Below are 21,483 nucleotides of genomic sequence, written 5' to 3'. Positions count from 1 at the left end.
GCTCTTTAAAGGTAGAGCACAAACCGTTTACAAGGCAGTTGAATATGCAAGAGTACCTTCCTCTATTCGTCTACTCAACTCCTACTAAGTGCTATAACCGAACACTTAGGTTTCTCTACCACTGAGTATTTACAACCAAACACTCAGCACAACACTCTCAATTTACAATTGATACAAATTGTTCTTTTCATATGAAGAACACTTTAGATGATTACAAAAATCACTCTAGCTTTTACACAAGGATAGAAAGTTGGTGTAAGATCTCTTTTTGTTTTGATGTGCTTTTTGCTTGTATTTTTCTCTCTTGTATTTTCTGTGATTCCGCAATAATCCAAGAGGTATGCTTGTCCCTTTATAGTTGCAATCTGAGGATCAAATCATTTGAATTTGATTTGTCCGTTGAATCCAAAACGGCTCTTTTGGGAGACAAGGCTCTGGTCAGCTTCAGGCTTGCAGGCCAATCATGTCGTCTGATTTCCTCAGGTGCCAGGCTTGTCCTTTTCTTGCAGTTTTATCTTCTTGTACGGGTTTCGTCTTTTAGCTAACGGATGTTTGACCCATGCATCTCGAAATCATTTCTGTGCGTAATTCCGAAGTTCCTATTATTGGTTCAGACAGTTTTCGGACTTGTCTTTTAGCTAACGGATCATTGGTGTTGTCCTGAAGATCACTCGGTATGACTTTGTTATTCGTTGTCTTTTGATTGTTGCCAATTCAAATACTGAGTTCTCTTTTACTCAGCTTCCATGGTCAACTTCGTTCTGCAAGACATAGTTCTTAAGAAGTCTTTTCTTCTTTTGATACTGAGTTCCGTTTCACTCAGCTTCATTGGTTTACTCGATCTTTAAGCTTCTGTTCTGAAGATGACTTAACTTCTCTTACGCTGAGTTCCACTCTACTCAGCTTGTGCTGTGATCTTATGCTGACTTCGTCCTGTCTTACTTTTTATTTCTATTTGTATTTATATTTATACTCAACATTGAACAACCACATTAGTACAATTAAATCAAAGCACTTAAATTTAATTGTCCCTTAATCATGGATTAACTTAAATAATTTTGTCAAATCAAAATCATGTGGAAAGGTGTTTCAACAGTTGGAACTATGGAGACAAACTCTAGAATCTAGAGGCTTTAAGTTGAGCCGAAGTAAGACAAAATATTTGGAGTGTAAGTTTAGCAGCCATAGGAGTAGGGAGGCAGGGACAATCACCCTAGATGGGAGAGTTGTTCAGGCCTCGGATTGCTTTCGGTATTTAGGATCTATTATCTAAACGGATGGAGAAGTAGATGGAGATGTTGCTCATAGGATTAAAGCTGGTTGGTCGAAGTGGAAGAGTGCTACGGGTTTCCTTTGTGACCCCGGCATGCCTAATAGATTGAAGGGAAAATTCTACCGGACGGCAATTAGACCAGCATTGTTATATGGTACGGAGTGTTGGGCAGTGAAACACTGCCACATCCATAAGATGTCGGTGGCGGAGATGCGTATGTTGAGATGGATGTGTGGTCATACGAGAAAGGATCGGGTGAGTAATGAAATAATTAGGACAAAAGTAGGGGTCACATCTATTGAGAATAAAATGAGAGAAAACCGACTAAGGTGGTTTGGCCATGTGAGACGTAGAGCGCTTGATGCGCCGGTTAGGAGAACCGAAGAGTGGCAAAGGGATGTAGTGGTGAGGGGTAGGGGAAGACCTAAGCAAACTTGGAGGAGGGTGATCGAGAGTGATATGAGTTTATTGGGAATTGAGGAAAATATGGTAGTGGATAGGACGGAGTGGAGGGAGCGAATTTGTGTCGCTGACACGACTTGATTTCACGGTTTTATATGATGGTTCATGTTAGCCGACCCCGAATCATTTCGGGACTAAGGCTTTGTTGTTATTGTTGTATGGCGGGTTTGACAGTTCTTGGGCCATGGGTGTTATCCCCGCTCAAGGTCTGTCTCGTCCCAATTTCTATAAAAAAAAGGTGTATTTATTTGTCGTTAATTATTATGAGAGCATATTTGACGGTTCATTTGATATAGGTGGATGGCAGATGAGGTGAAGTTGATGTGGAAACGTTTTTAGTATCATTTGAAAATGGTGAATATATATTTAAATGTTTATATTAAGGATATATCAATACAGACATTTTTACTTTGAGTTAAAATTTAACTATAATAACTATTTAGCAGAACTTGTCATACCTATTAAAGCTAGGTAAATATTACAAGTAATTTATTACTCATTTAGGTATCATATTTTTTTTTAAGCAGATATCATATTAGTTGATCTGTGTATTTATTTAGATTTTTTTTTTTGGTAATAAAGGAAGGCTAACGAGCCCGAACAAACAAAAGGAAAAAGAAAAAATTAAATATGGATAACTCTACTTAACACGGATCCCTTGCTGTCATCAGTGAGGATCCCCTAGAGGCCTGCAGGAGGCACACCAAACTCATGGTGTCCTAAAAAACACGTACCTGCGAAATTCTCCAACGGGTCAGCCGTTCAGTTGCCTTCCATATAGATGTGCGTGAATGAAGTAGTCCAGTCTCTATCACGATATGAGATGCACCGTTCAATTAACCAAGAAAACGGATGATGAGGTTCAACTGAGCCCATCATGAATCTTAACACAACTTGTGAATTCAGTTCAAAAATGACATGTCAGAATCCCCGTTCCCAAGCAATCTGTATGCTGAATATAAGCCCCATAATTCCGCCACTGACGAAGTACATTACCCGATATTGGCTCCAAATCCACCACACCATCTGCCTAACTCATCCCGAATAAGCCCACCCGCGGAAGCAAAGTCTGGATTCCCTTTGCAAGCTCCGTCTGTATTTACTTTTACCTATCACTCGCTTGGAGGTACCCAAGCAATCCAAATAACTCTCGAAACCTTGTACGGGCCTTTGTGGATGTCCGATTTGGCTTTTGTGAACTTCGTGCAGTACCGACAAACAATTGACATGGCATTTATGGGCAGCGCCTTTGCATTAAACACAAAATCATTCCTAAAACGCCTCATCCACTAACACAATAGGAGAACACCGTCGGCCACGGAGTATCCTGATAGGGGTCAAAAACCCCTATCTTTGGGTAAGGTTTTAGGACGGTTTTTAGCGTTATTTTATGAATAAACGAGCAATTCTCGCATTTATATGCTTTTGTGTGAGTTGGTTAGAAATTGTATATGTTCTATTTACTTTTCGTTGTTTAGGCTCGTTTTCTGATTATTTTAGGCAAATATGGCCAAATTAGCATGTACGTTAAATTTCCATTACCTTTTATATCTACTTGATCCGCCAAAACTCACACCAAACGGAGTGTTTACTTAAAATAAACGATTGGCGGGTCAATTTAGCCTCGTAACTAATGTTATTTGGAGTTTACGTGCATGTGCAGGTTAAAACAGGAACGAGTTCGGGTGAAAATTGCGTTTTGGGACATCCAGCAGTCGCGCAAGGCGTTCTGGGCATTCCCGCTTGTCGAAATGGCCTTTTTGGGGCCAGATCGGCGAGCTGGCACTGCCAGCACGTCGAGCATGCCCTTAAGGGGCCAGCTCGCCGAGCTGGCGGTGAGCTACCCTACGGGAATCAGTCAAAAGACTGATTCCCAGTCCCACGACGCCACGATCGACCCCACGTCTTCCTTTTGAAACACCTTTCCACAAGATTTTGATTTGACAAAATCATCCATGATTAAGAGACAATTAAATTTAAGTGCTTTGATTTAATTGTACTAATCTGTTTGTTCAATGTTGAGTATAAACTTAAATACAAAAAGGTATAAAAAGTAAGACAGGACGAAGTCAGCATGAGATCAAAGAACAAGCTGAGTAGAATCAAACTCAGTATCAAAGAATAGAAGTCTGAAGTTCAACAAAGTAAAGTAGAATGGAACTCAGCATTAAAAGCCCTCTCAAAAGTTGTCTTGCAAAACAGAACTCAGCATAGAAGTTGACAACAAACAAAGACAACGAATAAAGTAGAAGCTGAGTAAATCTTCAGGACAGCATGAGAGATCCGTTCACTAGAAGACAAGTTTTGCAAACCTTCTGCACCAATAATTGAATCCTCGAAATTATGCAAAAGACACATTCCGAGATACATGGGTCAACAGATTATTGCTAAAAGACAACTGCCACAAAAAGACAACGTCTGCAGGAAGAAGACAAGTCTGACGTCTGGAGAAAACAGAGGATAGGATTGGCCGGCAAAACCTGAAGCTGACCAGAAGTTGTCTCCTAAAAGAGCCGTTTTGGACATAACGGCTAAATCATTTGAAATGATCCTCATCCAGGTCTTCATCTATATAAAGACAATCAAACTCCTTGGATCGTTGCTCAAGTACAAAAAGGAAAAATACAAGAGAGAAAAATACAAGTTCAAAGCATTCAAAAACAAGAAAGAGATCTTACACCCATTTTCTATTCCTGTGTAAATGCTAGATTGATTGTTTGTAATCATCTAAAGTGTTCTTCATTTGAAAAAGAACAACTTGTATCAATCGTGATATTGAGGGTGTTGTGCTGAGTGTTTGGTTGTAAACATTCAGTGGTAAAGAAATCTAAGTACCGGGTTGTGGTGCTTAATAGGAGTTGAGTAGAGGAATAGAGGACGGTACTCTTGCATATTCAACTGCCTGTAATCGGTTTGTGCTCTACCCTTAAAGAGCTCAGTATTAGATTCTAAAAGCCCGGAGGACTCTGGGGGACTGGACGTAGGCAGAGAGGCCGAACCAGGATAAGTGATACTGAGTAACTTCTAAACTCTCTCAAATATATATATATATATATATATATATATATATATGTGCTTGTGTTGATTGTTATATTTACTCAGCATATAAACTGTAAGAAGCTGGTACTGAGTAAATTGGAGTGTTGAGTTGGAAACTGACCACACTAGCGTCAATTCCCAACTCTCAAGTAAAACAGTCTTAGTCAGCATCTGACTAAAGCTGTCTTACGCTAAGTTCGGCCAAGCTGACCAAAGTTGAGATAATCAACTCATCAAAATAATTAAGTCAGCAAGATAAATTAACGAAAAAGTTATATTAGTTCCTAACCCCCCCCCCCCTTTGGAACTAATCACACGGGACCAACAAGTGGTATCAGAGCCTAAGCTCACTACTCAAAGATATAACTATCTTGATCGGATCCCCATAAATGGCTGAAAACAGCACTCGTTTCCTTCCAGGGAACCAAACAACACAGATAGTCCCTGAGGGATTATCTATTAGTCGGCCTCCCCTATTCTTTTGATCCAACTATACATTCTGGAAGAATAGGATGAAGAACTTTATCCAAGCCACAAACATGAGTGCATGGCTTGCAATTGTTCAAGGCCCATACGTGCCATATAAAACTGTTGACAATGAGAAAGTTGTTAAGAGTGAAACTGAGTGGTCAGAAGATGACCTTAGAAAACTTCAAAATAATGCTTCGGCTATCAATATGCTTCACTGTGCTTTAGATACTGCAGAATACAATAAAATATCAGGTTGTGAGTCAGCACAGGAGATATGGAAAAAGCTCGAGGTGACCTACGAAGGTACAAGCAAGGTCAAAGAGTCAAAGGTGAATCAACACATGAGATTGTATGAGCTGTTCGAGATGAACGCCAACGAGGACATCTCCAACATGAATGCTAGATTCACTAATATCATAAATGAGCTAAAAAGACTCGGCAAGAACTTCACCGAAAAAGAACAAGTGAAGAAAATCTTGAGAAGCTTACCTAAGAGCTGGCAAGCTAAGAAAACTGCAGTAGAAGAAGCTTAGGACCTGACTACATACAAGTATGACGAGCTAATCGGATCTCTGCTGACTCATGAGATTTCAATGCAAAAATTTGAAGCTAAAGAGAAAGAAAAGTCAGAAGACAAGAAACAAAAATCACTTGTCATGAAAGCTGACTCGACTGAAGCTGACTCATCAGACGATGAGGAGATGGCCATGTTTACACGAAAAATGAAGAAGCTGTTTAGGAAGAATGAAAAGAACAGCAGAAGGCCATTCAGAAAAAATAACAGATACAAAGCTGAGTCCAGTGACAAATACAAGAAGGACAGCTCTAAGTCTGTCACATGTTTTGAGTGCCACCAAACTGCGCACATCAAGTCAAGCTGCCCAAACCTCAAAATAGATAAGAAGGGAAATAAGAAAGCAATGGTAGCAACATGGAGTGATAGTGATGAGTCAACATCATCCGAAGCTGATACAAATAAAACGGCGAACATATGCTTCATGGCCGATGATGCTGATCACTCTCAATCTGAGCAAGCTGACCTCTCTGATGAAAATGACCAAGAGGTACACAACAATGAGGTAAAACCCTTACTCTTGTTTAGAAATGAGATGGTCAATGCCCTGAGTGATTTATATAAACTAACTAAGAAATGTAACAAAAAAATAAAATCACTCAGCAGGCGGTGTGACGAGATTGAAGAGGTCAAGCTGAGTGACCTCCGATATCTCCTCCAAGACAACTCAGATTTACATAGTAATATGGAAATAATGCATAAGTTTGTCACGGAGGTCCAATCTGAGTCAACGAAACTAAGAAAGGACGTTACAACCTTACAAAGTCAAGTAAAAGGCTCAAATAGAAATAAACCCCATGCTGAGTACGCAAGTACTAATCAGCATAAACAGTTCATTCAGTGTGACTGTTGCAGGAAAAGAGGACACACGAAAGATGTGTGTTGGTTCAACAAGCGGATTGTCCAATGTGACTTCTGTGGAAGAAAAGGACATACCACTAAGGTATGTTGGCATGCTCAGCATAATAATGCTGACCACACTCAGCATCACCCTCAAAGGATAACTTATTGTGACTTCTGTGGTAAAAATGGCCACACTATAAAAGTATGTCGTCACAAACTAAAATATGACTTTGCACCTGTTTATACTAACAAAAAAGGACCCAAAAAGAATTGGGTACCTAAAGATGAATAGTTTAAAATGCAGGTCAGCCTGACATGCGTGGAGAAGTCAAAACTTTGGTACATAGACAGCGCATGCTCAAGGCACATGACAGGTGATGAAACACAATTCATCACACTAGAGCTTAAACGAGGTGGAAGTGTAAGCTTTGGAGACAATAAGAAGGGCAAGATAGTCGGCTCATGTACTATCGGAGGTAACCCAACCATTGAGTCAGTCTCCTTAGTTAAAGATCTCAAATACAATCTGCTGAGTGTAGCTCAGCTTTGCAAGAGCGGCAGAAAGGTTGTATTTGATGACACCAATTGTCAAATACTCGAGGGAAATACAAATGAATTGATTTTAACTGCCCCTCGTGTAGACAATGTATACATGCTGAGTTTAGAAAAACAGTTTTCTAAAAACATATGCCTAGTGTCTAGAGAGGATAACTCCTGGCTATGGCATAGAAGACTTGGACCTTATTGCCAAATTAGCCAGAAAGCAACTAGTTGAGGGATTGCCCAAACTTAAATTTGAAAAAGATCAATTGTGTAAAGCTTGTCAGCAAGGCAAACAAACTAAGAAGTCATTTCAAAGTAAAAACATCGTCTCAACCAAGAGACCATTGGAATTACTACACTTGGATCTTTTCGGACCTATCCAGCCACTCAGCTTGGGAGGTAAGAAATTTTCCTTGGTCATTGTAGACGATTTCTCTCGGTACACTTGAATCATCTTGCTGAGTAGCAAGGATGAAACATTTGAGATGTTTACCACATTAATTAAAAGGCTTGAAATTGACAAAGACCTAAAAGTAGCTCATATTAGAAGCGACAATGGTGGAGAATTCAAAAACCAATAGTTTGATGAATTCTGTGAAACCAGTGGTATTGACCACAATTTCTCTGCTCCTAGAACACCTCAACAGAATGGGGTTGTTGAAAGAAAGAACAGAACAATTGTCGAAATTGCTAGAACCATGCTGAGTGAAAATAGGCTTCCAAAGTATTTCTGGGGTGAAGCTGTCCACACAGCATGCTATATTCTCAATAGGGCCTTAGTTAGACCTATTCTTAAGAAAACCCCATATGAACTCTGGAAAGGACGAAAGCCCAACATTGGCTACTTTCGTGCCTTTGGGTGTAAATGTTATATACTCAACACGAAAGACAATCTTGCTAAATTTGACGCTAAAGCTGACGAAGCGATCTTTTTGGGATACTCAACAAACAGTAAAGCATATAGAGTATATAATAAACGAACTCAAATAGTAGAAGAGTCTGTCCATATTGAGTTCGATGAAGCTGACCCTGTAGGGAAGTCAACCCAGCTCGAAGATGATGAACTGAGCTCAGCTTCTGCTGACCAAAATGGTGCTCCTGAGTCATCAATACAGGGGCTGACCAAAGGTAAACAAGAAGTTGAAATTACCTTCGCTGACCAATCTACTCCTGCAAAAATTGTAGAAACACCTGTTCCAAATAACTCAACATTGCCCAAAGAAATAAGAATTCCAAGAGGACATTCAGAAAAATCCATTCTTGATGCTGCTGAAAACAAGGTAATGAAAAGAGATCAGCTTAGGAAGTATCTAAGCAATGTGGCTTTTGTATCAGTACATGAACCAAAGAACTTTGTTGATGCTGAGCACGATGAATATTGGATCAATGCTATGCAAGAAGAGCTCAACCAATTCACAAGAAATGAGGTATGGGATTTAGTACCTAAGCCTAGAAATCAAAAGTCCATAGGAACTAAGTGGGTCTTTAGAAACAAACTAGATGAGCATGGAAATGTAGTCAGAAACAGGGCTCGACTTGTAGCTCAAGGCTATAGTCAGCAAGAGGGTATTGACTATGGTGAAACTTTTGCACCAGTTGCTAGGCTAGAAGTTATACGTATATTATGTGCCTATGCCATTTTTATGAACTTTAAATTATATCAAATGGATGTTAAAAGTGCATTTCTTAATGGCTTTATAAACGAAGAGGTATATGTTAACCAACCTCCTGGGTTTGAAGATTCAAAATTTCCAAACCACGTTTATAAACTCAAGAAGGCCCTGTATGGCCTGAAGCAAGCTCCAAGAGCTTGGTATGAGAGGTTGACCAACTTCCTGCTAACCAAGAACTATGTCAGAGGAAAAGCTAACACCACCTTGTTCATTAAGAAAAAGGGTAAACATACCCTACTTGCACAAATCTATCTAGATGATATAATATTTGGTGCTACTGATGAATCTTTATGTAAAGAATTTAGCAAACAGATGCAAACTGAGTTCGAGATGTCCATGATGGGTGAACTCAACTTCTTCCTTGGACTTCAAATTAAGCAAGGTAAGAATGGCATCTTCATAAGTCAGTCCAAGTACACCAAAGAGATGTTAAAGAAGTTCGATATGGAAGATTGCAAACCCATATCAACCCCTATGGGTACTGATACTGTCCTATGCAAAGATGAGAAAAGTAAGTCAATAGATAGTAAACTTTATCGAGGTATGATAGGCTCCTTACTTTATCTCACGGCTAGTAGACCTGATATACAGTACTCAGTATGTTATTGTGCAAGATATCAAGCTGACCCCAGGGAATCTCACTTAATTGCTGTAAAAAGAATTTTTAGATATTTGCAGAGCTCAGTTGATGCAGGTTTATGGTATGCAACCTCAAATGACTTCACACTCATTGGATATACTGATGCTGACTATGGACGAGATAAGCTAGAACTTAAAAGTACTTCAGGAGGATGTCATTTTCTTGGAAGCTGTCTAGTATCTTGGTTCAGCAAGAAGCAGTCATCAGTTGCCTTGTCTACAACTGAAGCTGAGTACGTAGCTGCTGGAAGCTGTGTTGCCCAAGTTCTTTGGATTAAGCAACAGCTTGAGGATTATGGAGTAAAAATAGAAACAATAGAGATCAAATGTGACAACAAAAGTGCCATTGATCTATCCAAGAATCCAATCCAACACAGCAGGATGAAGCATGTCAACATAAGGCATCACTTCATCAGAGATCACGTACTAAAGGGAGAGATCAAGCTGACCTACGTACCAACAGATGAACAGCTTGCAGATATCTTCACCAAGCCCTTGGCTCGTGAACAATTCAACATACTAAGGGAAGTTATCGGTATGTCTAATCCTCTTCAATAACTTTATGTGAAAAATTGAATGTTGAGTGATTACCATGCTGAGTGAACTCCATATTAGTAACCACTACATGTTGAACTTAAAATGTAGAAAATCACCCTATGCTAAGTAGATGTACATGCTGTGTGATTATCTTATGCTATGTTACTAAGAGTTAAGACATTTATCTACGTAGAACTAGGTACTCAGTATCACAAACGCTTCGCATTCTAGCAAAACTGAGTTAAAAGGCCACTTGCACCATTAAATGCTAACACGTGTAATAAATAGCACCTAGGATAACGTAAGCAATAATGGCAAAACCTATGCGCCGAACGTGTCATAAGTGACAGAATCTCTGTCGATTGAATACCCCAAGGAAAAACGGCTAGTCCAACGAATAGGATCGATTTAAAATCTCTATAAATAGTGGAAGATTTCCCACTTAATCATCTTTACGCTTGAATCCTTTGGCATTCCAATCTTTCTCTCTATCTGAATTTCAAAATCCCTCGAAAAACTCTGAGAAGAAAATGTCGAACCCTCAGAATGTCTCCGGTGGTGATTCCGGCAAACATCACACCAATGAAAATCCAAAATCTCCTCCACAGCTTAACCAAACTCCGAACAAAAACCCTCAAGTTGACCCAGCAAGCTCTTCAAAGAAGCCCAAGGAAAGGAACATGGTCAAAGTTCACAAGAAAGTCAACAATCTGGAAGTTCTGAAGATGGTTCTCTCCCAGCTTCATCACCGCTGAAAAACCCTTCTGTGAGTGGATTGAGAAGAATGAATGGGTAGGACTCTTCTCTCTCCCTGGGAAAACCTATCCTAGGTTAGTTAGGGAATTTTACTCCAATCTTTATGTCGATGAAGAAGATGCTGACTACTTGGAAACTTCCATCAAGGGGCACAAGATAACAATCACCCCATCTTACTTAGCAACCTTACTCAACCTGCGAGAGGAAGGGAAAGAGTTTAGGACAACCAAAGAAATGCTTGACCATGTCAAAGGATTCTGCAAACCGAAGAATCACAAAGGAGAGATACCTAGCACCTGCATGGGGCAAAATCAGAAGATGGCTCATTACATATTGACCAACTTCATCTTCCCAAAGCTCAACTCAGTATCGTCGGCCTCCAACTTCGAGCAGTGCTTCATATGGCACATGCTGACCTACAACCCACTCAATATGCCGGTGTTTCTAGTCGGTGCACTTTAACGAGGAGTTAAGAAACTCAGACTGGGCTCCCTAATCACTAAAATCCTCGAAGATCAGAAAATAGAAACAATCAATGAAACTCAGAGTTTGGGAAATGAAATTACAGCGGCTCTGCTGTTTGGGTTAATATTCAACCAGCCTTTGAAGGGGACTGAAGATGTTGAGGAAGATGAAGAAGAAAATGATGCTGAACAGGAAGTGGAACCAAAGAAAGGAAAGAAAGTTGTTGCTAAGTCCGTTGCGCCAGCAAAGACAAAGAAGAAGAGAAAAGCACTTGAAACGTGATCAAAGGATATTGATGTTGTCCCAAGGAAGGTACGAGCTGTATCTAAGGGGAAGAAAGTTGATACTGACCAAACATCTAGGTCAGCAAAGAAACGAAAAGGGCAAGTTGAGCCCGAAGAGGAGAGTGAAGAAACTCCAAATTAACCTCTGCAGAAGAAAAGAAGAAGCTCTGCATTGAAAATTGTTGAAGCTGACCCCCTCGACTGGGTTGTCCCTCCAAAGTCACACTTCGTCAAAAGTCTCGGGATTGATCTTGAGCAAACCCCTATTGAGCAAGAAGAGGCAGAACAGATAAATGATGACGCTCAGCCTGATATTGAGGAAGCAGAGCATGCTGAGCAAACACAGACTGAGGATAATGATGAGCAAGAGGAGAATCCCAATATGGAACTTCAAACAGTGGATGTTGAGCTCACCGAACATGCCATGGCAGAAGATGAGATCAATGCTGAGCTTAGAGACAACTCCTCTTCTGACTCAAGTGAGGATATTCAAGCTGACCCTTCACCTCCTAAAGCTAAGACATTCAAAAGGCTAAAGAAGAAAGCCTACAAAGCACCTGTCATTGATCTGTTAGAAGATTCTCCACTTCGGGACCCAATTACCGATCTGTCTGACATCCAGTTCAGATACTTTTCTAATAATACTGAGTCTCCTCCTAAGGAACCTGCGGAAAATCAAGCCTCTGTTACTCATACTGAGGAACAAGCCAAGACTCTAGAAAATCCAAATTCTGCCGAGCAAGAGCTCGAAGTCCAAGATGCTCAAAATGGGGAGCAAACTATGGAACAACCTGCTCAACTTCCACATCATGTTGAGCAGGTCAACATCTCTATAAGTCCTTCACCGCAAACTCAGAATACACAAGATGTTGAGCACTCAGCTTCTCGTACTGAGCTACCACAAGGCCCAACCATTGACCGACCAAACCAATCTGATAAGCAGCCAACTCCACCACCATCAAGTTCAACTTCAATTCCTGCCTCTGAGTCAAATCCTGCTGGTACATTGGCCTATCTGAGTGCTACTGAGTCTGGGCGCAGAATCATTGCCTCTACTCAGTCTCTTCTTCAGGATTTGAATCCTATTCATATAGATGCTGCTGGGTCTGCAAATCTTGAGTCCTCCCAAATTTCATCCATCACTCCACTTCTGAACGAAATTCGGAGCCTCAAAGATCTCATCAGTGTTATGACCACGGTCCAGACACAGCAACCCAAGCAAGACCAAATTGCCAAGATAACTGAACTATTGCTCATGATGGTCAACCACATGAATGCACTTGAAGGCAAAGTCCAGAGTCTCTCTGACATAAATCCGGGGTATGCTACTTCTACTGAGCTCAAAGACTACTTTGTTAAGCTGACCACGGACCTGGCCAACATCGGATCTATGGGTCATCCTGAGTATGCCACTTCTGCTGAGTTGAACCAACACTTCTCAAAGTTGACCTCTGATCTGAACTGCACACGTGAATTGCTTTCCTCCACTTCTCAGTGTACTATTGATCAACTGAGTGAAGCTGTGCATCTACTCAATGTCAACAAGGAAAAGATGGATGTTGACCCCGTCAATACTGATGCACTTCTGACCTTTTCGCAAGCCATACATGATCAACGAAAATTCTATGACTCAGCTGTACTCAAAATGTACCACCAATCCTATGCCCAGCTCACTGAGTCCGTCTCCTGGATCAGCAAATCTCATGAGTTTCTCATCAGCATACTGAGTAGCTCCCTACGGTTTCCTAGATCTATTCAAGATGATGGTGTTCCCGTTATAGATGGCCTAAGAGAGAGTACAAAAAGGTTGAAGCGTTATTCCAACGCCTTGTCTGCTGCTGCTAGGAATGATACCTTCATTCCTCCTCCACCCGATGATGGCAAAATGGGGGAGAAAAGACAAGATGGAACTCAGCACGCAGGTGGTGCATCAGGCAGTAAAGACAAAGGAAAAGACAAGTGTCAAGCTGAGCATCAAGCTCAAGTTACCTCAAAGAAGAAAAAATAGCTTAGTCATACTTCAGGAATTAGCATGTATTTTGTGCTTGATATTTTTTTGTGCTTGCTATTTTGTATGCTTAATGGGTTAAGCTATGATAAGTACCATTCTATCTGAATTATCTAAATACCATGCCAAATGTTATGTGCTAAAAGCTGATCGATCAAAATTGAACAAACAAGTAAAAGTAAACATACTCAGTATCCGTTAAACACTAAAACAATCTGTGTATCAAACTGAGTATTTAACCATTTCTGAAAACTGACCTAGACTCATCTAAATTAGATCTTGGAAGGTCTAGAATTGAACTAAGTCAGTGTAAGCAATGTCTTAAGTATATTCGATTAAATCTTGGAAGGTTAAGAATTAAGTTAGGACAATAGATGCAACCCTTACGGGGGAGTAATTTCAGAAATGTGAAAAATAATTCAATCATGGGGAATTTCAAAACTGAGTTCCATTTATGTATTTTGCCAAAATCAAAATTGGGGAGTTTGTTGAAACACCTTTCCACAAGATTTTGATTTGACAAAATCATCCATGATTAAGAGACAATTAAATTTAAGTGCTTTGATTTAATTGTACTAATCTGTTTGTTCAATGTTGAGTATAAACTTAAATACAAAAAGGTATAAAAAGTAAGACAGGACGAAGTCAGCATGAGATCAAAGAACAAGCTGAGTAGAATCAAACTCAGTATCAAAGAATAGAAGTCTGAAGTTCAACAAAGTAAAGTAGAATGGAACTCAGCATTAAAAGCCCTCTCAAAAGTTGTCTTGCAAAACAGAACTCAGCATAGAAGTTGACAACAAACAAAGACAACGAATAAAGTAGAAGCTGAGTAAATCTTCAGGACAGCATGAGAGATCCGTTCACTAGAAGACAAGTTTTGCAAACCTTCTGCACCAATAATTGAATCCTCGAAATTACGCAAAAGACACATTCCGAGATACATGGGTCAACAGATTATTGCTAAAAGACAACTGCCACAAAAAGACAACGTCTGCAGGAAGAAGACAAGTCTGACGTCTGGAGAAAACAGAGGATAGGATTGGCCTGCAAAACCTGAAGCTGACCAGAAGCTGTCTCCTAAAAGAGCCGTTTTGGACTTAATGGCTAAATCATTTGAAATGATCCTCATCCAGGTCTTCATCTATATAAAGACAATCAAACTCCTTGGATCGTTGCTCAAGTACAAAAAGGAAAAATACAAGAGAGAAAAATACAAGTTCAAAGCATTCAAAAACAAGAAAGAGATCTTACACCCATTTTCTATTCCTGTGTAAATGCTAGATTGATTGTTTGTAATCATCTAAAGTGTTCTTCATTTGAAAAAGAACAACTTGTATCAATCGTGATATTGAGAGTGTTGTGTTGAGTGTTTGGTTGTAAACATTCAGTGGTAGAGAAATCTAAGTACCCGGTTGTGGTGCTTAATAGGAGTTGAGTAGAGGAATAGAGGACGGTACTCTTGCATATTCAACTGCTTGTAATCGGTTTGTGCTCTACCCTTAAAGAGCTCAGTATTAGATTCTAAAAGCCCGGAGGACTCTGGGGACTGGACGTAGGCAGAGAGGCCGAACCAGGATAAGTGATACTGAGTAACTTCTAAACTCTCTCAAATATATATATATATATATATATATATATATATATATATATATGTGTGTGTGTGTGTGTGTGTGTGTGTGTGTGTGCTTGTGTTGATTGTTATATTTACTCAGCATATAAACTGTAAGAAGCTGGTACTGAGTAAATTGGAGTGTTGAGTTGGAAACTGACCACACTAGCGTCAATTCCCAACTCTCAAGTAAAATAGTCTTAGTCAGCATCTGACTAAAGCTGTCTTACGCTAAGTTCGGCCAAGCTGACCAAAGTTGAGATAATCAACCCATCAAAATAATTAAGTCAGCAAGATAAATTAACGAAAAAGTTATATTAGTTCCTAACCCCCCCCCCTTTGGAACTAATCACACGGGACCAACACTTCCCACCTGCAAAAGGATAAGAATTAGATCAGAAAGAGGGCTCGAACCGCATCTATAAATAGGATTTTTCAATTGTAAAATAGATATCTTTTCATTTATTATAATTTACCTTAGCCTTCACCCTTGAAGAATCCTCTCCACCTCCTCCGTCTCCTTCAACCTCCATTAAAGCACCTTCGAAGCTCCATTCACCGAGGATTATTCAAGGTCCGTCCTTAAGTCCTAGGAAGCCGGCTGCAGGGTAGACAGGTTCCCTGAAAGGGATTTTCTCATCTCTTTCATCTAATTATGTTTTTATCCCTTGATACAGTCTATGAATCCTAGGCTAATTGTATCCCCGTGACAATGTTCTTCATCTTTAATAATATTTTAGCTCTTGTTTTGTTCAATGATTTATTTATTTAATCTTTGTCTTACGCTTTATTTAATCGGTTTAACTCATTCAAAAGCCCAAAAATCTAGTTGGCACATATTGTGAGCTAAATCTGACCTAGTCAGAGCCTAGGAGATTGACGACCTTTTAGTTGATTAAGCCCAACTTGTTGAGCCTTAGACCTAGTTTCGGCCTTACAAAGGAATCACGCACTAGGGACTTCAGAAGGGTAAGTAGGGTTAATCGCCTTGAATACAAGTGACATAGATTAGGTTTTTAATCAATTGACCTAATAATCTATCTTCATTATTATCGTTCATACCATGTTCCTTCAGGTAATTGCATTAGTGAAAGATCACCTATGAGTAGTTTAACTTAATTAGGAGTAGAATAACTTAATTAGGAGTAGAATAACTTAATTAGGTGCAGAATAACTTAGCTAGGAGTAGAGTAGTTCAACTAGGAGTATATTAACTTAATCAAAACCAAACTCAAAACCCCCCAAAGTCTAGATAACACCTGAGACCCAGTAGCTCGATACTTGCAGGAATAAATCCTATGGATTCGATACCTGGACTTGTCCAGATTATTACTTGATAATGACGGGGTACACATTTCCCTTAGTGAGCCTTCAACGGGAGGCGCATCAAGTTTTTAGTGCCGTTGTCGGGGATTTATTTCTTCTGCAATATCGAACCAAAGGTCGATTTGTTAGTTTAGGCATTCATTTGTGAATACCTTTGTTTATATCATCTATACTTGTTAATATATTATCATACAATCATTTCATACAACCTGTAGTATTATACTTATATACTTGTAAAATCTCTTTTTCAGCAATTATGGACAGCAGAACTCCAGAACCGTCCATGGCTGACCTCAACAAGAAAATGGATTTCCTTGTGGCTCTTTTTGCCGTAACAAACAAACAAGGACACCATTTTGTGCACGATGTGGCCAGAATCACCCCGGTGAGGTATGCCATGTTAACCACCATGTACCTAGAGGTGAGAATGTAAGTTATTTGGGTATTCGTCAAAGGTATAACTCTGAACCCCCAACTTACAACTTTTATGATCGGGAACACACACGATATCCGCTAGGGCCATACGCGGCACCCACGGATAATCTTCCTTATCCCCCCTCTAATTCTGATTCTTATGACAGGCAGACAGAGCACTCAAAAGGAATAATGGTTCTCTTAAGGGACATATCCATCCGACTCGCAACCAACAAGGAGGCATGCAGAACCCTGAGCGAACAACTCGCTACGATCAGACGGGAGGAAAGGGAGTACCAAGAGGCGTTCTTCTCACAAGAGGAAACGGTTCAAGCCATCGCCTTGAGAAGTGGCAAGGAAGTGGACACACCCGTGCCACCCCAATCACAAACACAACCGTCACCTCAGGTAAGTAAGGAACCGGAAGTGGTAAGCAACCCCGGTCCCGTGTCTGAAACTTCAGCTCCTGGAGTAGCTGTAGAGAAAGTAGTTAGGCCTTATGCACCAAAATTGCCATTTCCCTAGAAACAGAAAAAAACCAACTTAGATAAGAAATTTGCTAGATTTTCGGAAATCCTTAGTAGATTAGAAATTAATATTCCATTAATGGAAGCACTAGGGGAGATGCCAAACTATGCAAAGTTTCTTAAAGACATGTTGTCAAAGAAGAAAAAGTTTGGGGAGAATGAGATAGTGGCCCTAACAGAACAATGTTCGTCCATAATCACTCATAAATTGCCATCCAAGCTTAAAGATCAAGGGAGCTTTACCATCCCGTGTAGGATAGGCAACATGCATATAGATAGGGCATTATGCGATTTAGGATCAAGTATTAATCTGATGCCTTTATCTATTTTCAGGAAATTGGGACTCGGAGAACCCAAACCAACAAATTTGACATTACAGCTAGCGGATAGGTCAATTGCACGGCCTAGGGGTATAGTTGAAGATGTGTTGGTAAAGGTGGATAAACTGATCTTCCCGGTCGACTTCGTGGTCCTCGACATGGAAGAAGATGACTCCGTCCCTATTCTCCTCGGGAGACCGTTCCTTGCAATCGGTAGGACACTGATAGACGTACATGGACGTAAATTGGTCCTAAGGGTGTAAGACGAAGAGGTAACATTTAATGTTTATGAGTCAATGAAATTTCCTCAAGAGCGTTCCAAAAGTTGTAATTTTGTAGATTCGTTAATAGACGAGTGCGTTGAGGAAGTTAACCATAGCATGAGAGATGCCTCTTTAGAACTAAATTTAGGTGGTGAGGAAGATGAAAACTTAAACGATCCAATCAAAGACCTCCCACCTGAAATATGTTATTGGGTAAAGGGCAGAAAAGAGGACCTTGATCGTGAGATCAAGCCTAAACCTAAAACCTCACTGGAGGAACCTCCAGAACTGGAGCTTAAGCCCTTACCTAACAACTTAAAATATGTTTTTCTTCAGCCTCCCATAGATTTACCCGTTATTATTTCTTCTTTGTTGACAGTTGAATAAGAGGAAAGATTGGTGGAGGTGCTGAAACAACAAAAGGAGCCTTTGGGTGGTCAATCCATGACATCAAAGGTATCAACCCAAAAATATGCACACATAGGATTTTTCTTGAGGAAGAGATCAAGCCATCTGCTCAACCTTAATGCCGGCTCAACCCTAACATGAAAGAGGTGGTAAAAGCTGAGGTCATAAAACTCTTCGACGCAGGTATCATCTTTCCAATTTCTGACAGCCAATGGGTAAGTCCGGTGCAATGTGTGCCCAAAAAAGGGGGGACAACGGTAATGGAAAATGAAAAGGGGGAATTAATCCCAATTAAAAAGGTTACGGGTTGGCGTGTATGTATTGACTATAGGAAATTGAATGAAGCCACCCTTAAAGACCATTTTCCTTTACCATTTATTGATCAAATGTTGGAACGTTTGGCAGGGCATGAATTTTTCTGCACTCTAGACGGGTTGTTCGGTTATATGCAAATTCCGGTGGACCCTTTGGACCAAGAGAAAACCACATTCACTTGTCCCTATGGAACTTTTGCATATAGGCGGATGCCTTTCGGGCTATGTAATGCTCCTGCCAAATTTCAACGCTGCATGATGGCTATGTTCTCTGACATGGTTGAAGAGTTCCTCGAGATTTTAATGGATGATTTTAATGTTGTAGGACCTACTTTTGACCAGTGTCTTGAAAACCTAAACCGAGTCTTAGAACGTTGTGAAGACAAAAACTTGGCACTCAACTGGGAAAAATGCCAGTTTATGGTCCAAAATTGTATAGTGTTAGGACACAAGGTGTTGGGAAAAGGGATTGAGGTCAATCCGGCAAAAATTGAGGTGATCGAAAAACTGCCTCCTCCTACCAATGTTAAGTTGGTTAGGAGCTTTTTAGGACATGCGGGGTTTTATAGGCGGTTCATAAAGGACTTTTCAAAAATCACTAAACCCCTCACTCAATTATTACTTAAGGATGCTGATTTTAATTTTAACGAAGAATGTATGTCTGCTTTTAAATTATTGAAAAAGAAGTTAATTGAAGCACCTGTTATGGTAAGCCCGGATTGGTCCATTCCCTTTGAGTTAATGTGTGATGCTAGCGATCTAGCTGTAGGAGCCTGTCTTGGGCAAAGGGTAGATAAACTTTTTCGCCCAATCTTCTATGCTAGCAAAACCCTAAATGATGCACAACAGAATTATTCAATAACTGAAAAGGAATTGCTAGCTGTAGTTTTCGCCTTTGACAAATTTAGATCATATTTAGTGCTATCTAAGGTGATTGTTTTTACTGACCATGCAGCTTTGAGATATTTGATGAGTAAGCAAGATGCAAAACCTAGGCTGATCCGCTGGATTTTACTACTCTAGGAATTTGACATCGAGATCAAAGATAAGAAAGGAGTGGAGAACATGATAGCAGATCATATATCCAAATTAGAGTCAGATCAGCAAACCTTAGAACATGAGGAGATCAATGAGGTATTTCCGGACGAAACATTATATTCGGTAAAAACTCTCCCCTGGTTTGCAGACATCGCGAACTACAAAGTCGGTAACATTCTTCCTCTTAATTTAGATGCAAGCAAAAAACGTAAGTTTATGTTTGAGAACAAACAATATTTTTGGGAAGAGCCGTATTTATTTCGATTCTGCACTGATGGAATGATTAGGAGATGTATACCCGAAGAGGAGGTAGAATCAGTGATTAATATGTGTCATTCTAGAGAACTAGGTGGCCACTTCGGGCCAGATAGGACAGTGGCAAAGATCCTCCAAAGTGGATTTTGGTGGCCACAAATGCATAATGATGTCAATAGCTATATTAAATATTGTGATGCATGTCAGAGAGTAGGAAATATCTCTAGGAGAAATGAGATGCTTCAACAAGGCATACTCGTATGTGAGATATTTGATGTTTGGGGCATAGATTTTATGGGACCCTTCCCTATGTCGCACAACAACCAATACATTCTTGTAGCGGTTGACTATGTCTCCAAATGGGTAGAAGCTGAAGCCCTACCCATAAATGATGCTCGAGTAGTGATGAGATTCCTGAAAAAGAATATTTTTACCAGATTCGGTACCCCCCGGACCATCATCAGTGATGGGGGATCCCATTTCTGCAATAAGCAATTTGACATGTTGCTCCAAAAGTATGGAGTAGCTCATAGGGTTGCAACACCTTACCACCCTCAGACGAGTGGTCAGGTAGAAGTGTCAAATAGAGAGCTAAAACATCTTCTTGAGAAAACAGTAGGGAATGCTAGAAAAGATTGGAGTCTTAAACTGGATGATGCCCTTTGGGCATACCGGACAGCTTTCAAGACTCCCATAGGAATGTCCCCCTATCGTTTAGTCTTCGGGAAATCTTGTCATTTGCCTGTTGAACTAGAACATAAAGCCTATTTGGCACTGAAATATCTAAATTTTGATCCTAAACTTTCAGGTGACCTACGGTTAACACAGCTGCACGAACTGGATGAGCTCCGATACAGTTCTTATGAGAATGCCAAGTTATACAAAGAACGAACCAAAAGGGTGCATGACAAGAAAGTACAGAAGAAAACCTTCTAGATAGGTGATCAAGTACTGCTATACAACTCCCGATTGAAATTCTTCCCTGGCAAGCTCAAAAGTAGATGGTATGGACCATTTTCAGTTATCAATGCACACCCCTCCGGAATGGTTGAAATCGAGGGAAAAGATGGGATCACCCAAAAAGTAAATTGGCACCGCCTCAAGCTTTATCTTGGCAAGGATAACTCGGTTATGCAAGTTCTGCGCCTGCAGACAACTACAGAAAGAGGGTCCGATCAGTAAGTTGTCTTCTCCACCCTAACTTTTTGCACATATGTTTTATGGTTTTAGATGCAATGTTGGAACTTATTGCATAATTTAAGTGTGAGGATGAGGGGTAGATAAACTTACAAAAATTTGTATAATTTTTAAATTTTTTTTGCGTCGTGTCTAGTTTAGTTTAGAGTTTTTGGGTTTTATTTATGCTTTATTTATGTTTTTGCATGTTTAGGACCTAAAATAGTAAACCTCCTTCGAATCTAAACTTCGTTGTTTGTTTT

This window comes from Euphorbia lathyris, chromosome 8 (genome assembly GCF_963576675.1).
Source record: "Euphorbia lathyris chromosome 8, ddEupLath1.1, whole genome shotgun sequence".
Lineage (NCBI taxonomy): Eukaryota > Viridiplantae > Streptophyta > Magnoliopsida > Malpighiales > Euphorbiaceae > Euphorbia > Euphorbia lathyris.
This window is presented reverse-complemented; position numbering follows the sequence as displayed.